The sequence below is a fragment of the Xyrauchen texanus genome, unplaced genomic scaffold, assembly GCF_025860055.1.
Source record: "Xyrauchen texanus isolate HMW12.3.18 unplaced genomic scaffold, RBS_HiC_50CHRs HiC_scaffold_220, whole genome shotgun sequence".
Taxonomy (NCBI): Eukaryota; Metazoa; Chordata; class Actinopteri; order Cypriniformes; family Catostomidae; genus Xyrauchen; species Xyrauchen texanus.
The window spans coordinates 24,876-49,841 of record NW_026266188.1 but is presented as its reverse complement, the minus strand read 5'-3'; the positions used below and the strand labels follow the sequence as shown (position 1 = coordinate 49,841).

Genomic DNA, 24,966 nt, shown 5'->3' with positions numbered 1-24,966 from the left:
CACAGCAGAATTCGAAAAGGACACTCTGGCAGCGGTGGGATTTGAACCCACGCCCCCAATGGGACTGGAGCCTTAATCCAGCGCCTTGGACCGCTCGGCCACGCTACCCTTCATTCAGAGTTTCCTTAGGCTTTGTTCAGACAATTGTTTCCATGTCTATTTGTGAAGCAATTCAACCACAGTACTTAAAAATCCTCAGTGTTTAATGGAGAATATCCTTGGCAGGTGTAAAGGTCTCCATAATCCATTGTTAATCACTCCTTCTGATGAAGGTCCACCCTCCTGCAGAATGAGGTATCATCTCTAGTCAAACACACCTGGGTCATCTAATAAAGGCCTTGGTGGTTGCTTAAAAATATGTGTTGAAACAAAACCCTGCAAGAAGGGTGTTTTAATGGAGTAGGACTGAGTTGCCTGCTTTAGATGCCAGGATCACATCATCATCAAGGAGCAATTGCTGCATCATTCTCGACTAACTACCTGACTCCTGTATTAACAACTTTCCTTAAGGGACTTGCTGCTGTCAGTGTAAGCAAATTCTCAAGTTTCAACTTCTTGCACTGAGTGTAGTTACACAGGTCAATATGAAACAGACACAGACCAAATGAGCACCTTCAGAGGGCCTACTTAATGCTACATAATCCATTTAAAATCATACCTGGTAGTGGTGGGATTTGAAGCAGGGTGAAGCAATTCACCCACTGTACTTAAACATCCTCAGTGTTTAATGGAGGATATCCTTGGCAGGTGTAAAGGCCTCCATAATCCATTGTTAATCACTCCTTCTGATGAAGGTCCACCCTCCTGCAGAATGAGGTATCATCTCTAGTCAAACACACCTGGGTCATCTAATAAAGGCCTTGGTGGTTACTTAAAAATATGTGTTGAAACAAAACCCTGCAAGAAGGGTGTTTTAATGGAGTAGGACTGAGTTGCCTGCCTTAGATGCCAGGATCACATCAACATCAAGGAGCAATTGCTGCATCATTCTCGACTAACTACCTGACTCCTGTATTAACAACTTTCCTTAAGGGACTTGCTGCTGTCAGTGTAAGCAAATTCTCAAGTTTCAACTTCTTGCACTGAGTGTAGTTACACAGGTCAATATGAAACAGACACAGACCAAATGAGCACCTTCAGAGGGCCTACTTAATGCTACATAATCCATTTAAAATCATACCTGGTAGTGGTGGGATTTGAAGCAGGGTGAAGCAATTCACCCACTGTACTTAAAAATCCTCAGTGTTTAATGGAGGATATCCTTGGCAGGTGTAAAGGTCTCCATAATCCATTGTTAATCACTCCTTCTGATGAAGGTCCACCCTCCTGCAGAATGAGGTATCATCTCTAGTCAAACACACCTGGGTCATCTAATAAAGGCCTTGGTGGTTACTTAAAAATATGTGTTGAAACAAAACCCTGCAAGAAGGGTGTTTTAATGGAGTAGGACTGAGTTGCCTGCCTTAGATGCCAGGATCACATCATCATCAAGGAGCAATTGCTGCATCATTCTCGACTAACTACCTGACTCCTGTATTAACAACTTTCCTTAAGGGACTTGCTGCTGTCAGTGTAAGCAAATTCTCAAGTTTCAACTTCTTGCACTGAGTGTAGTTACACAGATCAATATGAAACAGACACAGACCAAATGAGCACCTTCAGAGGGCCTACTTAATGCTACATAATCCATTTAAAATCATACCTGGTAGTGGTGGGATTTGAAGCAGGGTGAAGCAATTCACCCACTGTACTTAAAAATCCTCAGTGTTTAATGGAGGATATCCTTGGCAGGTGTAAAGGCCTCCATAATCCATTGTTAATCACTCCTTCTGATGAAGGTCCACCCTCCTGCAGAATGAGGTATCATCTCTAGTCAAACACACCTGGGTCATCTAATAAAGGCCTTGTTGGTTACTTAAAAATATGTGTTGAAACAAAACCCTGCAAGAAGGGTGTTTTAATGGAGTAGGACTGAGTTGCCTGCCTTAGATGCCAGGATCACATCATCATGATCGAGGAGCAATTGCTGCATCATTCTCGACTAACTACCTGACTCCGGTATTAACAACTTTCCTTAAGGGACTTGCTGCTCTCAGTGTAAGCAAATTCTCAAGTTTCAACTTCTTGCACTGAGTGTAGTTACACAGGTCAATATGAAACAGACACAGACCAAATGAGCACCTTCAGAGGGCCTACTTAATGCTACATAATCCATTTAAAATCATACCTGGTAGTGGTGGGATTTGAAGCAGGGTGAAGCAATTCACCCACTGTACTTAAAAATCCTCAGTGTTTAATGGAGGATATCCTTGGCAGGTGTAAAGGCCTCCATAATCCATTGTTAATCACTCCTTCTGATGAAGGTCCACCCTCCTGCAGAATGAGGTATCATCTCTAGTCAAACACACCTGGGTCATCTAATAAAGGCCTTGGTGGTTACTTAAAAATATGTGTTGAAACAAAACCCTGCAAGAAGGGTGTTTTAATGGAGTAGGACTGAGTTGCCTGCCTTAGATGCCAGGATCACATCATCATGATCGAGGAGCAATTGCTGCATCATTCTAGACTAACTACCTGACTTCGGTATTAACAACTTTCCTTAAGGGACTTGCTGCTCTCAGTGTAAGCAAATTCTCAAGTTTCAACTTCTTGCACTGAGTGTAGTTACACAGGTCAATATGAAACAGACACAGACCAAATGAGCACCTTCAGAGGGCCTACTTAATGCTACATAATCCATTTAAAATCTTAACTGGTAGTGGTGGGATTTGAAGCAGGGTGAAGCAATTCACCCACTGTACTTAAAAATCCTCAGTGTTTAATGGAGGATATCCTTGGCAGGTGTAAAGGCCTCCATAATCCATTGTTAATCACTCCTTCTGATGAAGGTCCACCCTCCTGCAGAATGAGGTATCATCTCTAGTCAAACACACCTGGGTCATCTAATAAAGGCCTTGGTGGTTACTTAAAAATATGTGTTGAAACAAAACCCTGCAAGAAGGGTGTTTTAATGGAGTAGGACTGAGTTGCCTGCCTTAGATGCCAGGATCACATCATCATGATCGAGGAGCAATTGCTGCATCATTCTAGACTAACTACCTGACTTCGGTATTAACAACTTTCCTTAAGGGACTTGCTGCTCTCAGTGTAAGCAAATTCTCAAGTTTCAACTTCTTGCACTGAGTGTAGTTACACAGGTCAATATGAAACAGACACAGACCAAATGAGCACCTTCAGAGGGCCTACTTAATGCTACATAATCCATTTAAAATCTTAACTGGTAGTGGTGGGATTTGAAGCAGGGTGAAGCATTTCACCCACTGTACTTAAAAATCCTCAGTGTTTAATGGAGGATATCCTTGGCAGGTGTAAAGGCCTCCATAATCCATTGTTAATCACTCCTTCTGATGAAGGTCCACCCTCCTGCAGAATGAGGTATCATCTCTAGTCAAACACACCTGGGTCATCTAATAAAGGCCTTGGTGGTTACTTAAAAGTATGTGTTGAAACAAAACCCTGCAAGAAGGGTGTTTTAATGGAGTAGGACTGAGTTGCCTGCCTTAGATGCCAGGATCACATCATCATCAAGGAGCAATTGCTGCATCATTCTCGACTAACTACCTGACTCCTGTATTAACAACTTTCCTTAAGGGACTTGCTGCTGTCAGTGTAAGCAAATTCTCAAGTTTCAACTTCTTGCACTGAGTGTAGTTACACAGGTCAATATGAAACAGACACAGACCAAATGAGCACCTTCAGAGGGCCTACTTAATGCTACATAATCCATTTAAAATCATACCTGGTAGTGGTGGGATTTGAAGCAGGGTGAAGCAATTCACCCACTGTACTTAAAGATCCTCAGTGTTTAATGGAGGATATCCTTGGCAGGTGTAAAGGCCTCCATAATCCATTGTTAATCACTCCTTCTGATGAAGGTCCACCCTCCTGCAGAATGAGGTATCATCTCTAGTCAAACACACCTGGGTCATCTAATAAAGGCCTTGTTGGTTACTTAAAAATATGTGTTGAAACAAAACCCTGCAAGAAGGGTGTTTTAATGGAGTAGGACTGAGTTGCCTGCCTTAGATGCCAGGATCACATCATCATGATCGAGGAGCAATTGCTGCATCATTCTCGACTAACTACCTGACTCGGTATTAACAACTTTCCTTAAGGGACTTGCTGCTCTCAGTGTAAGCAAATTCTCAAGTTTCAACTTCTTGCACTGAGTGTAGTTACACAGGTCAATATGAAACAGACACAGACCAAATGAGCACCTTCAGAGGGCCTACTTAATGCTACATAATCCATTTAAAATCATACCTGGTAGTGGTGGGATTTGAAGCAGGGTGAAGCAATTCACCCACTGTACTTAAAAATCCTCAGTGTTTAATGGAGGATATCCTTGGCAGGTGTAAAGGCCTCCATAATCCATTGTTAATCACTCCTTCTGATGAAGGTCCACCCTCCTGCAGAATGAGGTATCATCTCTAGTCAAACACACCTGGGTCATCTAATAAAGGCCTTGGTGGTTACTTAAAAATATGTGTTGAAACAAAACCCTGCAAGAAGGGTGTTTTAATGGAGTAGGACTGAGTTGCCTGCCTTAGATGCCAGGATCACATCATCATGATCGAGGAGCAATTGCTGCATCATTCTCGACTAACTACCTGACTCCTGTATTAACAACTTTCCTTAAGGGACTTGCTGCTGTCAGTGTAAGCAAATTCTCAAGTTTCAACTTCTTGCACTGAGTGTAGTTACACAGGTCAGTATGAAACAGACACAGACCAAATGAGCACCTTCAGAGGGCCTACTTAATGCTACATAATCCATTTAAAATCATACCTGGTAGTGGTGGGATTTGAAGCAGGGTGAAGCAATTCACCCACTGTACTTAAAAATCCTCAGTGTTTAATGGAGGATATCCTTGGCAGGTGTAAAGGCCTCCATAATCCATTGTTAATCACTCCTTCTGATGAAGGTCCACCCTCCTGCAGAATGAGGTATCATCTCTAGTCAAACACACCTGGGTCATCTAATAAAGGCCTTGGTGGTTACTTAAAAATATGTGTTGAAACAAAACCCTGCAAGAAGGGTGTTTTAATGGAGTAGGACTGAGTTGCCTGCCTTAGATGCCAGGATCACATCATCATCAAGGAGCAATTGCTGCATCATTCTCGACTAACTACCTGACTCCTGTATTAACAACTTTCCTTAAGGGACTTGCTGCTGTCAGTGTAAGCAAATTCTCAAGTTTCAACTTCTTGCACTGAGTGTAGTTACACAGGTCAATATGAAACAGACACAGACCAAATGAGCACCTTCAGAGGGCCTACTTAATGCTACATAATCCATTTAAAATCATACCTGGTAGTGGTGGGATTTGAAGCAGGGTGAAGCAATTCACCCACTGTACTTAAAAATCCTCAGTGTTTAATGGAGGATATCCTTGGCAGGTGTAAAGGCCTCCATAATCCATTGTTAATCACTCCTTCTGATGAAGGTCCACCCTCCTGCAGAATGAGGTATCATCTCTAGTCAAACACACCTGGGTCATCTAATAAAGGCCTTGGTGGTTACTTAAAAATATGTGTTGAAACAAAACCCTGCAAGAAGGGTGTTTTAATGGAGTAGGACTGAGTTGCCTGCCTTAGATGCCAGGATCACATCATCATGATCGAGGAGCAATTGCTGCATCATTCTCGACTAACTACCTGACTCCGGTATTAACAACTTTCCTTAAGGGACTTGCTGCTCTCAGTGTAAGCAAATTCTCAAGTTTCACTTCTTGCACTGAGTGTAGTTACACAGGTCAATATGAAACAGACACAGACCAAATGAGCACCTTCAGAGGGCCTACTTAATGCTACATAATCCATTTAAAATCTTAACTGGCAGTGGTGGGATTTGAACCCACGCCTCCAAAGAGACTGGAGCCTAAATCCAGCGCCTTAGACCCCTCGGCCACACTACCATACAAAGCAGCAGTTTCACATTCACATTCTGCAAAAAGACATTTTTGAAGCAAGTCACCCACACTATTTAAAAATCCTCAATGTTCCTCAGCGCCTTAGATCCCTCGGCCAGACCATCATGGAAAAGGCATACACTGATTCTCCCCTACATTCTGAAATAGTGGAAAGGTTTGGTTCGGTTCATCTCTATGAAACCTTCATTTTCCTCCAAGAAAAGCAAAGACTTCCCAGTTGAGATAACATGATGCGTCACTGAGAGAGTGTTCTTATCTTGTTTTTTATGCTTAACCCTCATTCTTCCACTCAATACTGATACTGCCAAACCTTCGGTCAATTCACCTTCATTATGAACAGTCATAGTGACTTGAACTGCTGAGCCGAGAACTCCACGTGGTACAAGCTGACACAGCAGAATTCGAAAAGGACACTCTGGCAGCGGTGGGATTTGAACCCACGCCCCGAAGGGACTGGAGCCTTAATCCAGCGCCTTGGACCGCTCGCCACGCTACCCTTCATTCAGAGTTTCCTTAGGCTTTGTTCAGACAATTGTTTCCATGTCTATTTGTGAAGCAATTCAACCACAGTACTTAAAAATCCTCAGTGTTTAATGGAGAATAATCCTTGGCAGGTGTAAAGGTCTCCATAATCCATTGTTAATCACTCCTTCTGATGAAGGTCCACCCTCCTGCAGAATGAGGGATCATCTCTAGTCAAACACACCTGGGTCATCTAATAAAGGCCTTGGTGGTTACTTAAAAATATGTGTTGAAACAAAACCCTGCAAGAAGGGTGTTTTAATGGAGTAGGACTGAGTTGCCTGCCTTAGATGCCAGGATCACATCATCATCAAGGAGCAATTGCTGCATCATTCTCGACTAACTACCTGACTCCTGTATTAACAACTTTCCTTAAGGGACTTGCTGCTGTCAGTGTAAGCAAATTCTCAAGTTTCAACTTCTTGCACTGAGTGTAGTTACACAGGTCAATATGAAACAGACACAGACCAAATGAGCACCTTCAGAGGGCCTACTTAATGCTACATAATCCATTTAAAATCATACCTGGTAGTGGTGGGATTTGAAGCAGGGTGAAGCAATTCACCCACTGTACTTAAAAATCCTCAGTGTTTAATGGAGGATATCCTTGGCAGGTGTAAAGGCCTCCATAATCCATTGTTAATCACTCCTTCTGATGAAGGTCCACCCTCCTGCAGAATGAGGTATCATCTCTAGTCAAACACACCTGGGTCATCTAATAAAGGCCTTGGTGGATACTTAAAAATATGTGTTGAAACAAACCCTGCAAGAAGGGTGTTTTAATGGAGTAGGACTGAGTTGCCTGCCTTAGATGCCAGGATCACATCATCATGATCGAGGAGCAGTTGCTGCATCATTCTCGACTAACTACCTGACTCTGGTATTAACAACTTTCCTTAAGGTTCTCAGTGTTGCTCTCAGTGTAAGCAAATTCTCAAGTTTCAACTTCTTGCACTGAGTGTAGTTACACAGGTCAATATGAAACAGACACAGACCAAATGAGCACCTTCAGAGGGCCTACTTAATGCTACATAATCCATTTAAAATCTTAACTGGCAGTGGTGGGATTTGAACCCACGCCTCCAAAGAGACTGGAGCCTAAATCCAGCGCCTTAGACCCCTCGGCCACACTACCATACAAATCAGCAGTTTCACATTCACATTCTGCAAAAAGACATTTTTGAAGCAAGTCACCCACACTATTTAAAAATCCTCAATGTTCCTCAGCGCCTTAGATCCCTCGGCCAGACCATCATGGAAAAGGCATACACTGATTCTCCCCTACATTCTGAAATAGTGGAAAAGTTTGGTTCGGTTCATCTCTATGAAACCTTCATTTTCCTCCAGGAAAAGCAAAGACTTCCCAGTTGAGATAACATGATGCGTCACTGAGAGAGTGTTCTTATCTTGTTTTTTATGCTTAACCCTCATTCTTCCACTCAATACTGATACTGCCAAACCTTCGGTCAATTCACCTTCATTATGAACAGTCATAGTGACTTGAACTGCTGAGTCGAGAACTCCACGTGGTACAAGCTGACACAGCAGAATTCGAAAAGGACACTCTGGCAGCAGTGGAATTTGAATCCACGCCCCCTAAGGGACTGGAGCCTTAATCCAGCGCCTTGGACCGTTCGGCCACGCTACCCTTCATTCAGAGTTTCCTTAGGCTTTGTTCAGACAATTGTTTCCATGTCTATTTGTGAAGCAATTCAACCACAGTACTTAAAAATCCTCAGTGTTTAATGGAGAATATCCTTGGCAGGTGTAAAGGTCTCCATAATCCATTGTTAATCACTCCTTCTGATGAAGGTCCACCCTCCTGCAGAATGAGGTATCATCTCTAGTCAAACACACCTGGGTCATCTAATAAAGGCCTTGGTGGTTACTTAAAAGTATGTGTTGAAACAAAACCCTGCAAGAAGGGTGTTTTAATGGAGTAGGACTGAGTTGCCTGCCTTAGATGCCAGGATCACATCATCATCAAGGAGCAATTGCTGCATCATTCTCGACTAACTACCTGACTCCTGTATTAACAACTTTCCTTAAGGGACTTGCTGCTCTCAGTGTAAGCAAATTCTCAAGTTTCAACTTCTTGCACTGAGTGTAGTTACACAGGTCAATATGAAACAGACACAGACCAAATGAGCACCTTCAGAGGGCCTACTTAATGCTACATAATCCATTTAAAATCATACCTGGTAGTGGTGGGATTTGAAGCAGGGTGAAGCAATTCACCCACTGTACTTAAAAATCCTCAGTGTTTAATGGAGGATATCCTTGGCAGGTGTAAAGGCCTCCATAATCCATTGTTAATCACTCCTTCAGATGAAGGTCCACCCTCCTGCAGAATGAGGTATCATCTCTAGTCAAACACACCTGGGTCATCTAATAAAGACCTTGGTGGTTACTTAAAAGTATGTGTTGAAACAAAACCCTGCAAGAAGGGTGTTTTAATGGAGTAGGACTGAGTTGCCTGCCTTAGATGCCAGGATCACATCATCATGATCGAGGAGCAATTGCTGCATCATTCTCGACTAACTACCTGACTCGGTATTAACAACTTTCCTTAAGGGACTTGCTGCTCTCAGTGTAAGCAAATTCTCAAGTTTCACTTCTTGCACTGAGTGTAGTTACACAGGTCAATATGAAACAGACACAGACCAAATGAGCACCTTCAGAGGGCCTACTTAATGCTACATAATCCATTTAAAATCTTAACTGGCAGTGGTGGGATTTGAACCCACGCCTCCAAAGAGACTGGAGCCTAAATCCAGCGCCTTAGACCCCTCGGCCACACTACCATACAAAGCAGCAGTTTCACATTCACATTCTGCAAAAGACATTTTTGAAGCAAGTCACCCACACTATTTAAAAATCCTCAATGTTCCTCAGCGCCTTAGATCCCTCGGCCAGACCATCATGGAAAAGGCATACACTGATTCTCCCCTACATTCTGAAATAGTGGAAAAGTTTGGTTCGGTTCATCTCTATGAAACCTTCATTTTCCTCCAAGAAAAGCAAAGACTTCCCAGTTGAGATAACATGATGCGTCACTGAGAGAGTGTTCTTATCTTGTTTTTTATGCTTAACCCTCATTCTTCCATTCAATACTGATACTGCCAAACCTTCTGTCAATTCACCTTCATTATGAACAGTCATAGTGACTTGAACTGCTGAGCCGAGAACTCCACGTGGTACAAGCTGACACAGCAGAATTCGAAAAGGACACTCTGGCAGCGGTGGGATTTGAACCCACGCCCCCGAAGGGACTGGAGCCTTAATCCAGCACCTTGGACCGCTCGGCCACGCTACCCTTCATTCAGAGTTTCCTTAGGCTTTGTTCAGACAATTGTTTCCATGTCTATTTGTGAAGCAATTCAACCACAGTACTTAAAAATCCTCAGTGTTTAATGGAGAATAATCCTTGGCAGGTGTAAAGGTCTCCATAATCCATTGTTAATCACTCCTTCTGATGAAGGTCCACCCTCCTGCAGAATGAGGGATCATCTCTAGTCAAACACACCTGGGTCATCTAATAAAGGCCTTGGTGGTTACTTAAAAATATGTGTTGAAACAAAACCCTGCAAGAAGGGTGTTTTAATGGAGTAGGACTGAGTTGCCTGCCTTAGATGCCAGGATCACATCATCATCAAGGAGCAATTGCTGCATCATTCTCGACTAACTACCTGACTCCTGTATTAACAACTTTCCTTAAGGGACTTGCTGCTGTCAGTGTAAGCAAATTCTCAAGTTTCAACTTCTTGCACTGAGTGTAGTTACACAGGTCAATATGAAACAGACACAGACCAAATGAGCACCTTCAGAGGGCCTACTTAATGCTACATAATCCATTTAAAATCATACCTGGTAGTGGTGGGATTTGAAGCAGGGTGAAGCAATTCACCCACTGTACTTAAAAATCCTCAGTGTTTAATGGAGGATATCCTTGGCAGGTGTAAAGGCCTCCATAATCCATTGTTAATCACTCCTTCAGATGAAGATCCACCCTCCTGCAGAATGAGGTATCATCTCTAGTCAAACACACCTGGGTCATCTAATAAAGGCCTTGGTGGTTACTTAAAAATATGTGTTGAAACAAAACCCTGCAAGAAGGGTGTTTTAATGGAGTAGGACTGAGTTGCCTGCCTTAGATGCCAGGATCACATCATCATCAAGGAGCAATTGCTGCATCATTCTCGACTAACTACCTGACTCCAGTATTAACAACTTTCCTTAAGGGACTTGCTGCTCTCAGTGTAATCAAATTCTCAAGTTTCAACTTCTTGCACTGAGTGTAGTTACACAGGTCAATATGAAACAGACACAGACCAAATGAGCACCTTCAGAGGGCCTACTTAATGCTACATAATCCATTTAAAATCTTAACTGGTAGTGGTGGGATTTGAAGCAGGGTGAAGCAATTCACCCACTGTACTTAAAAATCCTCAGTGTTTAATGGAGGATATCCTTGGCAGGTGTAAAGGCCTCCATAATCCATTGTTAATCACTCCTTCTGATGAAGGTCCACCCTCCTGCAGAATGAGGTATCATCTCTAGTCAAACACACCTGGGTCATCTAATAAAGGCCTTGGTGGTTACTTAAAAATATGTGTTGAAACAAAACCCTGCAAGAAGGGTGTTTTAATGGAGTAGGACTGAGTTGCCTGCCTTAGATGCCAGGATCACATCATCATCAAGGAGCAATTGCTGCATCATTCTCGACTAACTACCTGACTCCTGTATTAACAACTTTCCTTAAGGGACTTGCTGCTGTCAGTGTAAGCAAATTCTCAAGTTTCAACTTCTTGCACTGAGTGTAGTTACACAGGTCAATATGAAACAGACACAGACCAAATGAGCACCTTCAGAGGGCCTACTTAATGCTACATAATCCATTTAAAATCATACCTGGTAGTGGTGGGATTTGAAGCAGGGTGAAGCAATTCACCCACTGTACTTAAAAATCCTCAGTGTTTAATGGAGGATATCCTTGGCAGGTGTAAAGGCCTCCATAATCCATTGTTAATCACTCCTTCTGATGAAGGTCCACCCTCCTGCAGAATGAGGTATCATCTCTAGTCAAACACACCTGGGTCATCTAATAAAGGCCTTGGTGGTTACTTAAAAATATGTGTTGAAACAAAACCCTGCAAGAAGGGTGTTTTAATGGAGTAGGACTGAGTTGCCTGCCTTAGATGCCAGGATCACATCATCATGATCGAGGAGCAATTGCTGCATCATTCTCGACTAACTACCTGACTCGGTATTAACAACTTTCCTTAAGGGACTTGCTGCTCTCAGTGTAAGCAAATTCTCAAGTTTCAACTTCTTGCACTGAGTGTAGTTACACAGGTCAATATGAAACAGACACAGACCAAATGAGCACCTTCAGAGGGCCTACTTAATGCTACATAATCCATTTAAAATCTTAACTGGCAGTGGTGGGATTTGAACCCACACCTCCAAAGAGACTGGAGCCTAAATCCAGCGCCTTAGACCCCTCGGCCACACTACCATACAAATCAGCAGTTTCACATTCACATTCTGCAAAAGACATTTTTGAAGCAAGTCACCCACACTATTTAAAAATCCTCAATGTTCCTCAGCGCCTTAGATCCCTCGGCCAGACCATCATGGAAAAGGCATACACTGATTCTCCCCTACATTCTGAAATAGTGGAAAAGTTTGGTTCGGTTCATCTCTATGAAACCTTCATTTTCCTCCAAGAAAAGCAAAGACTTCCCAGTTGAGATAACATGATGCGTCACTGAGAGAGTGTTCTTATCTTGTTTTTTATGCTTAACCCTCATTCTTCCACTCAATACTGATACTGCCAAACCTTCGGTCAATTCACCTTCATTATGAACAGTCATAGTGACTTGAACTGCTGAGCCGAGAACTCCACGTGGTACAAGCTGACACAGCAGAATTCGAAAAGGACACTCTGGCAGCGGTGGGATTTGAACCCACGCCCGAAGGGACTGGAGCCTTAATCCAGCACCTTGGACCGCTCGGCCACGCTACCCTTCATTCAGAGTTTCCTTAGGCTTTGTTCAGACAATTGTTTCCATGTCTATTTGTGAAGCAATTCAACCACAGTACTTAAAAATCCTCAGTGTTTAATGGAGAATATCCTTGGCAGGTGTAAAGGTCTCCATAATCCATTGTTAATCACTCCTTCTGATGAAGGTCCACCCTCCTGCAGAATGAGGTATCATCTCTAGTCAAACACACCAGGGTCATCTAATAAAGGCCTTGGTGGTTACTTAAAAATATGTGTTGAAACAAAACCCTGCAAGAAGGGTGTTTTAATGGAGTAGGACTGAGTTGCCTGCCTTAGATGCCAGGATCACATCATCAGGATCGAGGAGCAATTGCTGCATCATTCTCGACTAACTACCTGACTCCGGTATTAACAACTTTCCTTAAGGGACTTGCTGCTCTCAGTGTAAGCAAATTCTCAAGTTTCAACTTCTTGCACTGAGTGTAGTTACACAGGTCAATATGAAACAGACACAGACCAAATGAGCACCTTCAGAGGGCCTACTTAATGCTACATAATCCATTTAAAATCTTAACTGGCAGTGGTGGGATTTGAACCCACACCTCCAAAGAGACTGGAGCCTAAATCCAGCGCCTTGGACCCCTCGGCCACACTACCATACAAATCAGCAGTTTCACATTCACATTCTGCAAAAAGACATTTTTGAAGCAAGTCACCCACACTATTTAAAAATCCTCAATGTTCCTCAGCGCCTTAGATCCCTCGGCCAGACCATCATGGAAAAGGCATACACTGATTCTCCCTACATTCTGAAATAGTGGAAAAGTTTGGTTCGGTTCATCTCTATGAAACCTTCATTTTCCTCCAAGAAAAGCAAAGACTTCCCAGTTGAGATAACATGATGCGTCACTGAGAGAGTGTTCTTATCTTGTTTTTTATGCTTAACCCTCATTCTTCCACTCAATACTGATACTGCCAAACCTTCGGTCAATTCACCTTCATTATGAACAGTCATAGTGACTTGAACTGCTGAGCCGAGAACTCCACGTGGTACAAGCTGACACAGCAGAATTCGAAAAGGACACTCTGGCAGCGGTGGGATTTGAACCCACGCCCGAAGGGACTGGAGCCTTAATCCAGCGCCTTGGACCGCTCGGCCACGCTACCCTTCATTCAGAGTTTCCTTAGGCTTTGTTCAGACAATTGTTTCCATGTCTATTTGTGAAGCAATTCAACCACAGTACTTAAAAATCCTCAGTGTTTAATGGAGAATATCCTTGGCAGGTGTAAAGGTCTCCATAATCCATTGTTAATCACTCCTTCTGATGAAGGTCCACCCTCCTGCAGAATGAGGTATCATCTCTAGTCAAACACACCTGGGTCATCTAATAAAGGCCTTGGTGGTTACTTAAAAATATGTGTTGAAACAAAACCCTGCAAGAAGGGTGTTTTAATGGAGTAGGACTGAGTTGCCTGCCTTAGATGCCAGGATCACATCATCATCAAGGAGCAATTGCTGCATCATTCTCGACTAACTACCTGACTCCTGTATTAACAACTTTCCTTAAGGGACTTGCTGCTGTCAGTGTAAGCAAATTCTCAAGTTTCAACTTCTTGCACTGAGTGTAGTTACACAGGTCAATATGAAACAGACACAGACCAAATGAGCACCTTCAGAGGGCCTACTTAATGCTACATAATCCATTTAAAATCATACCTGGTAGTGGTGGGATTTGAAGCAGGGTGAAGCAATTCACCCACTGTACTTAAAAATCCTCAGTGTTTAATGGAGGATATCCTTGGCAGGTGTAAAGGCCTCCATAATCCATTGTTAATCACTCCTTCTGATGAAGGTCCACCCTCCTGCAGAATGAGGTATCATCTCTAGTCAAACACACCTGGGTCATCTAATAAAGGCCTTGGTGGTTACTTAAAAATATGTGTTGAAACAAAACCCTGCAAGAAGGGTGTTTTAATGGAGTAGGACTGAGTTGCCTGCCTTAGATGCCAGGATCACATCATCATCAAGGAGCAATTGCTGCATCATTCTCGACTAACTACCTGACTCCTGTATTAACAACTTTCCTTAAGGGACTTGCTGCTGTCAGTGTAAGCAAATTCTCAAGTTTCAACTTCTTGCACTGAGTGTAGTTACACAGGTCAATATGAAACAGACACAGACCAAATGAGCACCTTCAGAGGGCCTACTTAATGCTACATAATCCATTTAAAATCATACCTGGTAGTGGTGGGATTTGAAGCAGGGTGAAGCAATTCACCCACTGTACTTAAAAATCCTCAGTGTTTAATGGAGGATATCCTTGGCAGGTGTAAAGGCCTCCATAATCCATTGTTAATCACTCCTTCTGATGAAGGTCCACCCTCCTGCAGAATGAGGTATCATCTCTAGTCAAACACACCTGGGTCATCTAATAAAGGCCTTGGTGGTTACTTAAAAATATGTGTTGAAACAAAACCCTGCAAGAAGGGTGTTTTAATGGAGTAGGACTGAGTTGCCTGCCTTAGATGCCAGGATCACATCATCATGATCGAGGAGCAATTGCTGCATCATTCTCTACTCCAAATGAGCACCTTCAGAGGGCCTACTTAATGCTACATAATCCATTTAAAATCTTAACTGGCAGTGGTGGGATTTGAACCCACACCTCCAAAGAGACTGGAGCCTAAATCCAGCGCCTTAGACCCCTCGGCCACACTACCATACAAATCAGCAGTTTCACATTCACATTCTGCAAAAAGACATTTTTGAAGCAAGTCACCCACACTATTTAAAAATCCTCAATGTTCCTCAGCGCCTTAGATCCCTCGGCCAGACCATCATGGAAAAGGCATACACTGATTCTCCCCTACATTCTGAAATAGTGGAAAAGTTTGGTTCGGTTCATCTCTATGAAACCTTCATTTTCCTCCAAGAAAAGCAAAGACTTCCCAGTTGAGATAACATGATGCGTCACTGAGAGAGTGTTCTTATCTTGTTTTTATGCTTAACCCTCATTCTTCCACTCAATACTGATACTGCCAAACCTTCGGTCAATTCACCTTCATTATGAACAGTCATAGTGACTGAAACTGCTGAGCCGAGAACTCCACTTGGTACAAGCTGACACAGCAGAATTCGAAAAGGACACACTGGCAGCGGTGGGATTTGAACCCACGCCCCGAAGGGACTGGAGCCTTAATCCAGCGCCTTGGACCGCTCGGCCACGCTACCCTTCATTCAGAGTTTCCTTAGGCTTTGTTCAGACAATTGTTTCCATGTCTATTTGTGAAGCAATTCAACCACAGTACTTAAAAATCCTCAGTGTTTAATGGAGAATATCCTTGGCAGGTGTAAAGGTCTCCATAATCCATTGTTAATCACTCCTTCTGATGAAGGTCCACCCTCCTGCAGAATGAGGTATCATCTCTAGTCAAACACACCTGGGTCATCTAATAAAGGCCTTGGTGGTTACTTAAAAATATGTGTTGAAACAAAACCCTGCAAGAAGGGTGTTTTAATGGAGTAGGACTGAGTTGCCTGCCTTAGATGCCAGGATCACATCATCATCAAGGAGCAATTGCTGCATCATTCTCGACTAACTACCTGACTCCTGTATTAACAACTTTCCTTAAGGGACTTGCTGCTGTCAGTGTAAGCAAATTCTCAAGTTTCAACTTCTTGCACTGAGTGTAGTTACACAGGTCAATATGAAACAGACACAGACCAAATGAGCACCTTCAGAGGGCCTACTTAATGCTACATAATCCATTTAAAATCATACCTGGTAGTGGTGGGATTTGAAGCAGGGTGAAGCAATTCACCCACTGTACTTAAAAATCCTCAGTGTTTAATGGAGGATATCCTTGGCAGGTGTAAAGGCCTCCATAATCCATTGTTAATCACTCCTTCTGATGAAGGTCCACCCTCCTGCAGAATGAGGTATCATCTCTAGTCAAACACACCTGGGTCATCTAATAAAGGCCTTGGTGGTTACTTAAAAATATGTGTTGAAACAAAACCCTGCAAGAAGGGTGTTTTAATGGAGTAGGACTGAGTTGCCTGCCTTAGATGCCAGGATCACATCATCATCAAGGAGCAATTGCTGCATCATTCTCGACTAACTACCTGACTCCTGTATTAACAACTTTCCTTAAGGGACTTGCTGCTGTCAGTGTAAGCAAATTCTCAAGTTTCAACTTCTTGCACTGAGTGTAGTTACACAGGTCAATATGAAACAGACACAGACCAAATGAGCACCTTCAGAGGGCCTACTTAATGCTACATAATCCATTTAAAATCATACCTGGTAGTGGTGGGATTTGAAGCAGGGTGAAGCAATTCACCCACTGTACTTAAAAATCCTCAGTGTTTAATGGAGGATATCCTTGGCAGGTGTAAAGGCCTCCATAATCCATTGTTAATCACTCCTTCTGATGAAGGTCCACCCTCCTGCAGAATGAGGTATCATCTCTAGTCAAACACACCTGGGTCATCTAATAAAGGCCTTGGTGGTTACTTAAAAATATGTGTTGAAACAAAACCCTGCAAGAAGGGTGTTTTAATGGAGTAGGACTGAGTTGCCTGCCTTAGATGCCAGGATCACATCATCATGATCGAGGAGCAATTGCTGCATCATTCTCTACTCCAAATGAGCACCTTCAGAGGGCCTACTTAATGCTACATAATCCATTTAAAATCTTAACTGGCAGTGGTGGGATTTGAACCCACACCTCCAAAGAGACTGGAGCCTAAATCCAGCGCCTTAGACCCCTCGGCCACACTACCATACAAATCAGCAGTTTCACATTCACATTCTGCAAAAAGACATTTTTGAAGCAAGTCACCCACACTATTTAAAAATCCTCAATGTTCCTCAGCGCCTTAGATCCCTCGGCCAGACCATCATGGAAAAGGCATACACTGATTCTCCCCTACATTCTGAAATAGTGGAAAAGTTTGGTTCGGTTCATCTCTATGAAACCTTCATTTTCCTCCAAGAAAAGCAAAGACTTCCCAGTTGAGATAACATGATGCGTCACTGAGAGAGTGTTCTTATCTTGTTTTTTATGCTTAACCCTCATTCTTCCACTCAATACTGATACTGCCAAACCTTCGGTCAATTCACCTTCATTATGAACAGTCATAGTGACTGAAACTGCTGAGCCGAGAACTCCACTTGGTACAAGCTGACACAGCAGAATTCGAAAAGGACACACTGGCAGCGGTGGGATTTGAACCCACGCCCCCGAAGGGACTGGAGCCTTAATCCAGCGCCTTGGACCGCTCGGCCACGCTACCCTTCAGTCAGAGTTTCCTTAGGCTTTGTTCAGACAATTGTTTCCATGTCTATTTGTGAAGCAATTCAACCACAGTACTTAAAAATCCTCAGTGTTTAATGGAGGATATCCTTGGCAGGTGTAAAGGCCTCCATAATCCATTGTTAATCACTCCTTCTGATGAAGGTCCACCCTCCTGCAGAATGAGGTATCATCTCTAGTCAAACACACCTGGGTCATCTAATAAAGGCCTTGGTGGTTACTTAAAAATATGTGTTGAAACAAAACCCTGCAAGAAGGGTGTTTTAATGGAGTAGGACTGAGTTGCCTGCCTTAGATGCCAGGATCACATCATCATGATCGAGGAGCAATTGCTGCATCATTCTCGACTAACTACCTGACTCCGGTATTAACAACTTTCCTTAAGGGACTTGCTGCTCTCAGTGCAAGCAAATTCTCAAGTTTCAACTTCTTGCACTGAGTGTAGTTACACAGGTCAATATGAAACAGACACAGACCAAATGAGCACCTTCAGAGGGCCTACTTAATGCTACATAATCCATTTAAAATCTTAACTGGCAGTGGTGGGATTTGAACCCACACCTCCAAAGAGACTGGAGCCTAAATCCAGTGCCTTAGACCCCTCGGCCACACTACCATACAAAGCAGCAGTTTCACATTCACATTCTGCAAAAAGACATTTTTGAAGCAAGTCACCCACACTATTTAAAAATCCTCAATGTTCCTCAGCGCCTTAGATCCCTCGGCCAGACCATCATGGAAAAGGCATACACTGATTCTCCCCTACATTCTGAAATAGTGGAAAAGTTTGGTTCGGTTCATCTCTATGAAACCTTCATTTTCCTCCAAGAAAAGCAAAGACATCCCAGTTGAGATAACATGATGCGTCACTGAGAGAGTGTTCTTATCTTGTTTTTTATGCTTAACCCTCATTCTTCCACTCAATACTGATACTGCCAAACCTTCGGTCAATTCACCTTCATTATGAACCGTCATAGTGACTGAAACTGCTGAGCCGAGAACTCCACTTGGTACAAGCTGACACAGCAGAATTCGAAAAGGACACACTGGCAGCGGTGGGATTTGAACCCACGCCCCCGAAGGGACTGGAGCCTTAATCCAGCGCCTTGGACCGCTCAGCCACGCTACCCTTCAGTCAGAGTTTCCTCAGACAATTGTTTCCATGTCTATTTGTGAAGCAATTCAACCACAGTACTTAAAAATCCTCAGTGTTTAATGGAGAATATCCTTGGCAGGTGTAAAGGTCTCCATAATCCATTGTTAATCACTCCTTCTGATGAAGGTCCACCCTCCTGCAGAATGAGGTATCATCTCTAGTCAAACACACCTGGGTCATCTAATAAAGGCCTTGGTGGTTACTTAAAAATATGTGTTGAAACAAAACCCTGCAAGAAGGGTGTTTTAATGGAGTAGGACTGAGTTGCCTGCCTTAGATGCCAGGATCACATCATCATCAAGGAGCAATTGCTGCATCATTCTCGACTAACTACCTGACTCCTGTACTAACAACTTTCCTTAAGGGACTTGCTGCTGTCAGTGTAAGCAAATTCTCAAGTTTCAACTTCTTGCACTGAGTGTAGTTACACAGGTCAATATGAAACAGACACAGACCAAATGAGCACCTTCAGAGGGCCTACTTAATGCTACATAATCCATTTAAAATCATACCTGGTAGTGGTGGGATTTGAAGCAGGGTGAAGCAATTCACCCACTGTACTTAAAAATCCTCAGTGTTTAATGGAGGATATCCTTGGCAGGTGTAAAGGCCTCCATAATCCATTGTTAATCACTCCTTCTGATGAAGGTCCACCCTCCTGCAGAATGAGGTATCATCTCTAGTCAAACACACCTGGGTCATCTAATAAAGGCCTTGGTGGTTACTTAAAAATATGTGTTGAAACAAAACCCTGCAAGAAGGGTGTTTTAATGGAGTAGGACTGAGTTGCCTGCCTTAGATGCCAGGATCACATCATCATGATCGAGGAGCAATTGCTGCATCATTCTCTACTCCAAATGAGCACCTTCAGAGGGCCTACTTAATGCTACATAATCCATTTAAAATCTTAACTGGCAGTGGTGGGATTTGAACCCACACCTCCAAAGAGACTGGAGCCTAAATCCAGTGCCTTAGACCCCTCGGCCACACTACCATACAAATCAGCAGTTTCACATTCACATTCTGCAAAAAGACATTTTTGAAGCAAGTCACCCACACTATTTAAAAATCCTCAATGTTCCTCAGCGCCTTAGATCCCTCGGCCAGACCATCATGGAAAAGGCATACACTGATTCTCCCCTACATTCTGAAATAGTGGAAAAGTTTGGTTCGGTTCATCTCTATGAAACCTTCATTTTCCTCCAAGAAAAGCAAAGACTTCCCAGTTGAGATAACATGATGCGTCACTGAGAGAGTGTTCTTATCTTGTTTTTTATGCTTAACCCTCATTCTTCCACTCAATACTGATACTGCCAAACCTTCGGTCAATTCACCTTCATTATGAACAGTCATAGTGACTGAAACTGCTGAGCCGAGAACTCCACTTGGTACAAGCTGACACAGCAGAATTCGAAAAGGACACACTGGCAGCGGTGGGATTTGAACCCACGCCCGAAGGGACTGGAGCCTTAATCCAGCGCCTTGGACCGCTCGGCCACGCTACCCTTCATTCAGAGTTTCCTTAGGCTTTGTTCAGACAATTGTTTCCATGTCTATTTGTGAAGCAATTCAACCACAGTACTTAAAAATCCTCAGTGTTTAATGGAGAATATCCTTGGCAGGTGTAAAGGTCTCCATAATCCATTGTTAATCACTCCTTCTGATGAAGGTCCACCCTCCTGCAGAATGAGGTATCATCTCTAGTCAAACACACCTGGGTCATCTAATAAAGGCCTTGGTGGTTACTTAAAAATATGTGTTGAAACAAAACCCTGCAAGAAGGGTGTTTTAATGGAGTAGGACTGAGTTGCCTGCCTTAGATGCCAGGATCACATCATCATCAAGGAGCAATTGCTGCATCATTCTCGACTAACTACCTGACTCCTGTACTAACAACTTTCCTTAAGGGACTTGCTGCTGTCAGTGTAAGCAAATTCTCAAGTTTCAACTTCTTGCACTGAGTGTAGTTACACAGGTCAATATGAAACAGACACAGACCAAATGAGCACCTTCAGAGGGCCTACTTAATGCTACATAATCCATTTAAAATCATACCTGGTAGTGGTGGGATTTGAAGCAGGGTGAAGCAATTCACCCACTGTACTTAAAAATCCTCAGTGTTTAATGGAGGATATCCTTGGCAGGTGTAAAGGCCTCCATAATCCATTGTTAATCACTCCTTCTGATGAAGGTCCACCCTCCTGCAGAATGAGGTATCATCTCTAGTCAAACACACCTGGGTCATCTAATAAAGGCCTTGGTGGTTACTTAAAAATATGTGTTGAAACAAAACCCTGCAAGAAGGGTGTTTTAATGGAGTAGGACTGAGTTGCCTGCCTTAGATGCCAGGATCACATCATCATCAAGGAGCAATTGCTGCATCATTCTCGACTAACTACCTGACTCCTGTATTAACAACTTTCCTTAAGGGACTTGCTGCTGTCAGTGTAAGCAAATTCTCAAGTTTCAACTTCTTGCACTGAGTGTAGTTACACAGGTCAATATGAAACAGACACAGACCAAATGAGCACCTTCAGAGGGCCTACTTAATGCTACATAATCCATTTAAAATCATACCTGGTAGTGGTGGGATTTGAAGCAGGGTGAAGCAATTCACCCACTGTACTTAAAAATCCTCAGTGTTTAATGGAGGATATCCTTGGCAGGTGTAAAGGCCTCCATAATCCATTGTTAATCACTCCTTCTGATGAAGGTCCACCCTCCTGCAGAATGAGGTATCATCTCTAGTCAAACACACCTGGGTCATCTAATAAAGGCCTTGGTGGTTACTTAAAAATATGTGTTGAAACAAAACCCTGCAAGAAGGGTGTTTTAATGGAGTAGGACTGAGTTGCCTGCCTTAGATGCCAGGATCACATCATCATGATCGAGGAGCAATTGCTGCATCATTCTCGACTAACTACCTGACTCCGGTATTAACAACTTTCCTTAAGGGACTCGTGCTGCTCTCAGTGTAAGCAAATTCTCAAGTTTCAACTTCTTGCACTGAGTGTAGTTACACAGGTCAATATGAAACAGACACAGACCAAATGAGCACCTTCAGAGGGCCTACTTAATGCTACATAATCCATTTAAAATCTTAACTGGCAGTGGTGGGATTTGAACCCACACCTCCAAAGAGACTGGAGCCTAAATCCAGCGCCTTAGACCCCTCGGCCACACTACCATACAAATCAGCAGTTTCACATTCACATTCTGCAAAAGACATTTTTGAAGCAAGTCACCCACACTATTTAAAAATCCTCAATGTTCCTCAGCGCCTTAGATCCCTCGGCCAGACCATCATGGAAAAGGCATACACTGATTCTCCCCTACATTCTGAAATAGTGGAAAAGTTTGGTTCGGTTCATCTCTATGAAACCTTCATTTTCCTCCAAGAAAAGCAAAGACTTCCCAGTTGAGATAACATGATGCGTCACTGAGAGAGTGTTCTTATCTTGTTTTTTATGCTTAACCCTCATTCTTCCACTCAATACTGATACTGCCAAACCTTCGGTCAATTCACCTTCATTATGAACAGTCATAGTGACTTGAAACTGCTGAGCCGAGAACTCCACTTGGTACAAGCTGACACAGCAGAATTCGAAAAGGACACACTGGCAGCGGTGGGATTTGAACCCACGCCCCGAAGGGACTGGAGCCTTAATCCAGCGCCTTGGACCGCTCGGCCACGCTACCCTTCATTCAGAGTTTCCTTAGGCTTTGTTCAGACAATTGTTTCCATGTCTATTTGTGAAGCAATTCAACCACAGTACTTAAAAATCCTCAGTGTTTAATGGAGAATATCCTTGGCAGGTGTAAAGGTCTCCATAATCCATTGTTAATCACTCCTTCTGATGAAGGTCCACCCTCCTGCAGAATGAGGTATCATCTCTAGTCAAACACACCTGGGTCATCTAATAAAGGCCTTGGTGGTTACTTAAAAATATGTGTTGAAACAAAACCCTGCAAGAAGGGTGTTTTAATGGAGTAGGACTGAGTTGCCTGCCTTAGATGCCAGGATCACATCATCATCAAGGAGCAATTGCTGCATCATTCTCGACTAACTACCTGACTCCTGTACTAACAACTTTCCTTAAGGGACTTGCTGCTGTCAGTGTAAGCAAATTCTCAAGTTTCAACTTCTTGCACTGAGTGTAGTTACACAGGTCAATATGAAACAGACACAGACCAAATGAGCACCTTCAGAGGGCCTACTTAATGCTACATAATCCATTTAAAATCATACCTGGTAGTGGTGGGATTTGAAGCAGGGTGAAGCAATTCACCCACTGTACTTAAAAATCCTCAGTGTTTAATGGAGGATATCCTTGGCAGGTGTAAAGGCCTCCATAATCCATTGTTAATCACTCCTTCTGATGAAGGTCCACCCTCCTGCAGAATGAGGTATCATCTCTAGTCAAACACACCTGGGTCATCTAATAAAGGCCTTGGTGGTTACTTAAAAATATGTGTTGAAACAAAACCCTGCAAGAAGGGTGTTTTAATGGAGTAGGACTGAGTTGCCTGCCTTAGATGCCAGGATCACATCATCATCAAGGAGCAATTGCTGCATCATTCTCGACTAACTACCTGACTCCTGTATTAACAACTTTCCTTAAGGGACTTGCTGCTGTCAGTGTAAGCAAATTCTCAAGTTTCAACTTCTTGCACTGAGTGTAGTTACACAGGTCAATATGAAACAGACACAGACCAAATGAGCACCTTCAGAGGGCCTACTTAATGCTACATAATCCATTTAAAATCATAACCTGGTAGTGGTGGGATTTGAAGCAGGGTGAAGCAATTCACCCACTGTACTTAAAAATCCTCAGTGTTTAATGGAGGATATCCTTGGCAGGTGTAAAGGCCTCCATAATCCATTGTTAATCACTCCTTCTGATGAAGGTCCACCCTCCTGCAGAATGAGGTATCATCTCTAGTCAAACACACCTGGGTCATCTAATAAAGGCCTTGGTGGTTACTTAAAAATATGTGTTGAAACAAAACCCTGCAAGAAGGGTGTTTTAATGGAGTAGGACTGAGTTGCCTGCCTTAGATGCCAGGATCACATCATCATGATCGAGGAGCAATTGCTGCATCATTCTCTGACTCCAAATGAGCACCTTCAGAGGGCCTACTTAATGCTACATAATCCATTTAAAATCTTAACTGGCAGTGGTGGGATTTGAACCCACGCCTCCAAAGAGACTGGAGCCTAAATCCAGCACCTTAGACCCCTCGGCCACACTACCATACAAATCAGCAGTTTCACATTCACATTCTGCAAAAAGACATTTTTGAAGCAAGTCACCCACACTATTTAAAAATCCTCAATGTTCCTCAGCGCCTTAGATCCCTCGGCCAGACCATCATGGAAAAGGCATACACTGATTCTCCCCTACATTCTGAAATAGTGGAAAAGTTTGGTTCGGTTCATCTCTATGAAACCTTCATTTTCCTCCAAGAAAAGCAAAGACTTCCCAGTTGAGATAACATGATGCGTCACTGAGAGAGTGTTCTTATCTTGTTTTTATGCTTAACCCTCATTCTTCCACTCAATACTGATACTGCCAAACCTTCGGTCAATTCACCTTCATTATGAACAGTCATAGTGACTGAAACTGCTGAGCCGAGAACTCCACTTGGTACAAGCTGACACAGCAGAATTCGAAAAGGACACACTGGCAGCGGTGGGATTTGAACCCACGCCCCGAAGGGACTGGAGCCTTAATCCAGCGCCTTGGACCGCTCGGCCACGCTACCCTTCATTCAGAGTTTCCTTAGGCTTTGTTCAGACAATTGTTTCCATGTCTATTTGTGAAGCAATTCAACCACAGTACTTAAAAATCCTCAGTGTTTAATGGAGAATATCCTTGGCAGGTGTAAAGGTCTCCATAATCCATTGTTAATCACTCCTTCTGATGAAGGTCCACCCTCCTGCAGAATGAGGTATCATCTCTAGTCAAA

At 43.1% G+C, this 24,966-nt stretch overlaps 23 non-coding genes across 23 annotated transcripts; all 23 read right to left on the bottom strand.

The window, feature by feature from the left end:
- Positions 1–26: 26 nt before the first annotated feature.
- trnal-aag (transfer RNA leucine (anticodon AAG)) lies at positions 27–108 on the bottom strand. Its single transcript has one exon. It is a non-coding gene; the product is annotated as a tRNA-Leu (tRNA).
- A 5,787-nt stretch (positions 109–5,895) lies between these two features.
- On the bottom strand, positions 5,896–5,977 carry trnal-uag (transfer RNA leucine (anticodon UAG)). The gene has a single exon. It is a non-coding gene; the product is annotated as a tRNA-Leu (tRNA).
- Positions 5,978–6,408: 431 nt separating this feature from the next.
- On the bottom strand, positions 6,409–6,488 carry trnal-aag (transfer RNA leucine (anticodon AAG)). The gene has a single exon. It is a non-coding gene; the product is annotated as a tRNA-Leu (tRNA).
- Positions 6,489–7,567: 1,079 nt separating this feature from the next.
- On the bottom strand, positions 7,568–7,649 carry trnal-uag (transfer RNA leucine (anticodon UAG)). The gene has a single exon. It is a non-coding gene; the product is annotated as a tRNA-Leu (tRNA).
- A 431-nt stretch (positions 7,650–8,080) lies between these two features.
- On the bottom strand, positions 8,081–8,162 carry trnal-aag (transfer RNA leucine (anticodon AAG)). The gene has a single exon. It is a non-coding gene; the product is annotated as a tRNA-Leu (tRNA).
- Positions 8,163–9,236: 1,074 nt separating this feature from the next.
- trnal-uag (transfer RNA leucine (anticodon UAG)) lies at positions 9,237–9,318 on the bottom strand. The gene has a single exon. It is a non-coding gene; the product is annotated as a tRNA-Leu (tRNA).
- A 430-nt stretch (positions 9,319–9,748) lies between these two features.
- On the bottom strand, positions 9,749–9,830 carry trnal-aag (transfer RNA leucine (anticodon AAG)). The gene has a single exon. It is a non-coding gene; the product is annotated as a tRNA-Leu (tRNA).
- A 2,120-nt stretch (positions 9,831–11,950) lies between these two features.
- Positions 11,951–12,032, bottom strand: trnal-uag (transfer RNA leucine (anticodon UAG)). The gene has a single exon. It is a non-coding gene; the product is annotated as a tRNA-Leu (tRNA).
- A 430-nt stretch (positions 12,033–12,462) lies between these two features.
- On the bottom strand, positions 12,463–12,542 carry trnal-aag (transfer RNA leucine (anticodon AAG)). Its single transcript has one exon. It is a non-coding gene; the product is annotated as a tRNA-Leu (tRNA).
- A 554-nt stretch (positions 12,543–13,096) lies between these two features.
- Positions 13,097–13,178, bottom strand: trnal-uag (transfer RNA leucine (anticodon UAG)). Its single transcript has one exon. It is a non-coding gene; the product is annotated as a tRNA-Leu (tRNA).
- A 430-nt stretch (positions 13,179–13,608) lies between these two features.
- trnal-aag (transfer RNA leucine (anticodon AAG)) lies at positions 13,609–13,688 on the bottom strand. The gene has a single exon. It is a non-coding gene; the product is annotated as a tRNA-Leu (tRNA).
- Positions 13,689–15,160: 1,472 nt separating this feature from the next.
- On the bottom strand, positions 15,161–15,242 carry trnal-uag (transfer RNA leucine (anticodon UAG)). Its single transcript has one exon. It is a non-coding gene; the product is annotated as a tRNA-Leu (tRNA).
- Positions 15,243–15,672: 430 nt separating this feature from the next.
- Positions 15,673–15,753, bottom strand: trnal-aag (transfer RNA leucine (anticodon AAG)). The gene has a single exon. It is a non-coding gene; the product is annotated as a tRNA-Leu (tRNA).
- A 1,472-nt stretch (positions 15,754–17,225) lies between these two features.
- On the bottom strand, positions 17,226–17,307 carry trnal-uag (transfer RNA leucine (anticodon UAG)). The gene has a single exon. It is a non-coding gene; the product is annotated as a tRNA-Leu (tRNA).
- Positions 17,308–17,738: 431 nt separating this feature from the next.
- trnal-aag (transfer RNA leucine (anticodon AAG)) lies at positions 17,739–17,820 on the bottom strand. Its single transcript has one exon. It is a non-coding gene; the product is annotated as a tRNA-Leu (tRNA).
- Positions 17,821–18,374: 554 nt separating this feature from the next.
- Positions 18,375–18,456, bottom strand: trnal-uag (transfer RNA leucine (anticodon UAG)). The gene has a single exon. It is a non-coding gene; the product is annotated as a tRNA-Leu (tRNA).
- A 431-nt stretch (positions 18,457–18,887) lies between these two features.
- On the bottom strand, positions 18,888–18,969 carry trnal-aag (transfer RNA leucine (anticodon AAG)). Its single transcript has one exon. It is a non-coding gene; the product is annotated as a tRNA-Leu (tRNA).
- Positions 18,970–19,908: 939 nt separating this feature from the next.
- trnal-uag (transfer RNA leucine (anticodon UAG)) lies at positions 19,909–19,990 on the bottom strand. The gene has a single exon. It is a non-coding gene; the product is annotated as a tRNA-Leu (tRNA).
- Positions 19,991–20,421: 431 nt separating this feature from the next.
- On the bottom strand, positions 20,422–20,501 carry trnal-aag (transfer RNA leucine (anticodon AAG)). Its single transcript has one exon. It is a non-coding gene; the product is annotated as a tRNA-Leu (tRNA).
- Positions 20,502–22,101: 1,600 nt separating this feature from the next.
- Positions 22,102–22,183, bottom strand: trnal-uag (transfer RNA leucine (anticodon UAG)). The gene has a single exon. It is a non-coding gene; the product is annotated as a tRNA-Leu (tRNA).
- Positions 22,184–22,614: 431 nt separating this feature from the next.
- trnal-aag (transfer RNA leucine (anticodon AAG)) lies at positions 22,615–22,695 on the bottom strand. The gene has a single exon. It is a non-coding gene; the product is annotated as a tRNA-Leu (tRNA).
- Positions 22,696–24,169: 1,474 nt separating this feature from the next.
- trnal-uag (transfer RNA leucine (anticodon UAG)) lies at positions 24,170–24,251 on the bottom strand. Its single transcript has one exon. It is a non-coding gene; the product is annotated as a tRNA-Leu (tRNA).
- A 430-nt stretch (positions 24,252–24,681) lies between these two features.
- Positions 24,682–24,762, bottom strand: trnal-aag (transfer RNA leucine (anticodon AAG)). The gene has a single exon. It is a non-coding gene; the product is annotated as a tRNA-Leu (tRNA).
- Between the last annotated feature and the right edge of the window lie 204 nt (positions 24,763–24,966).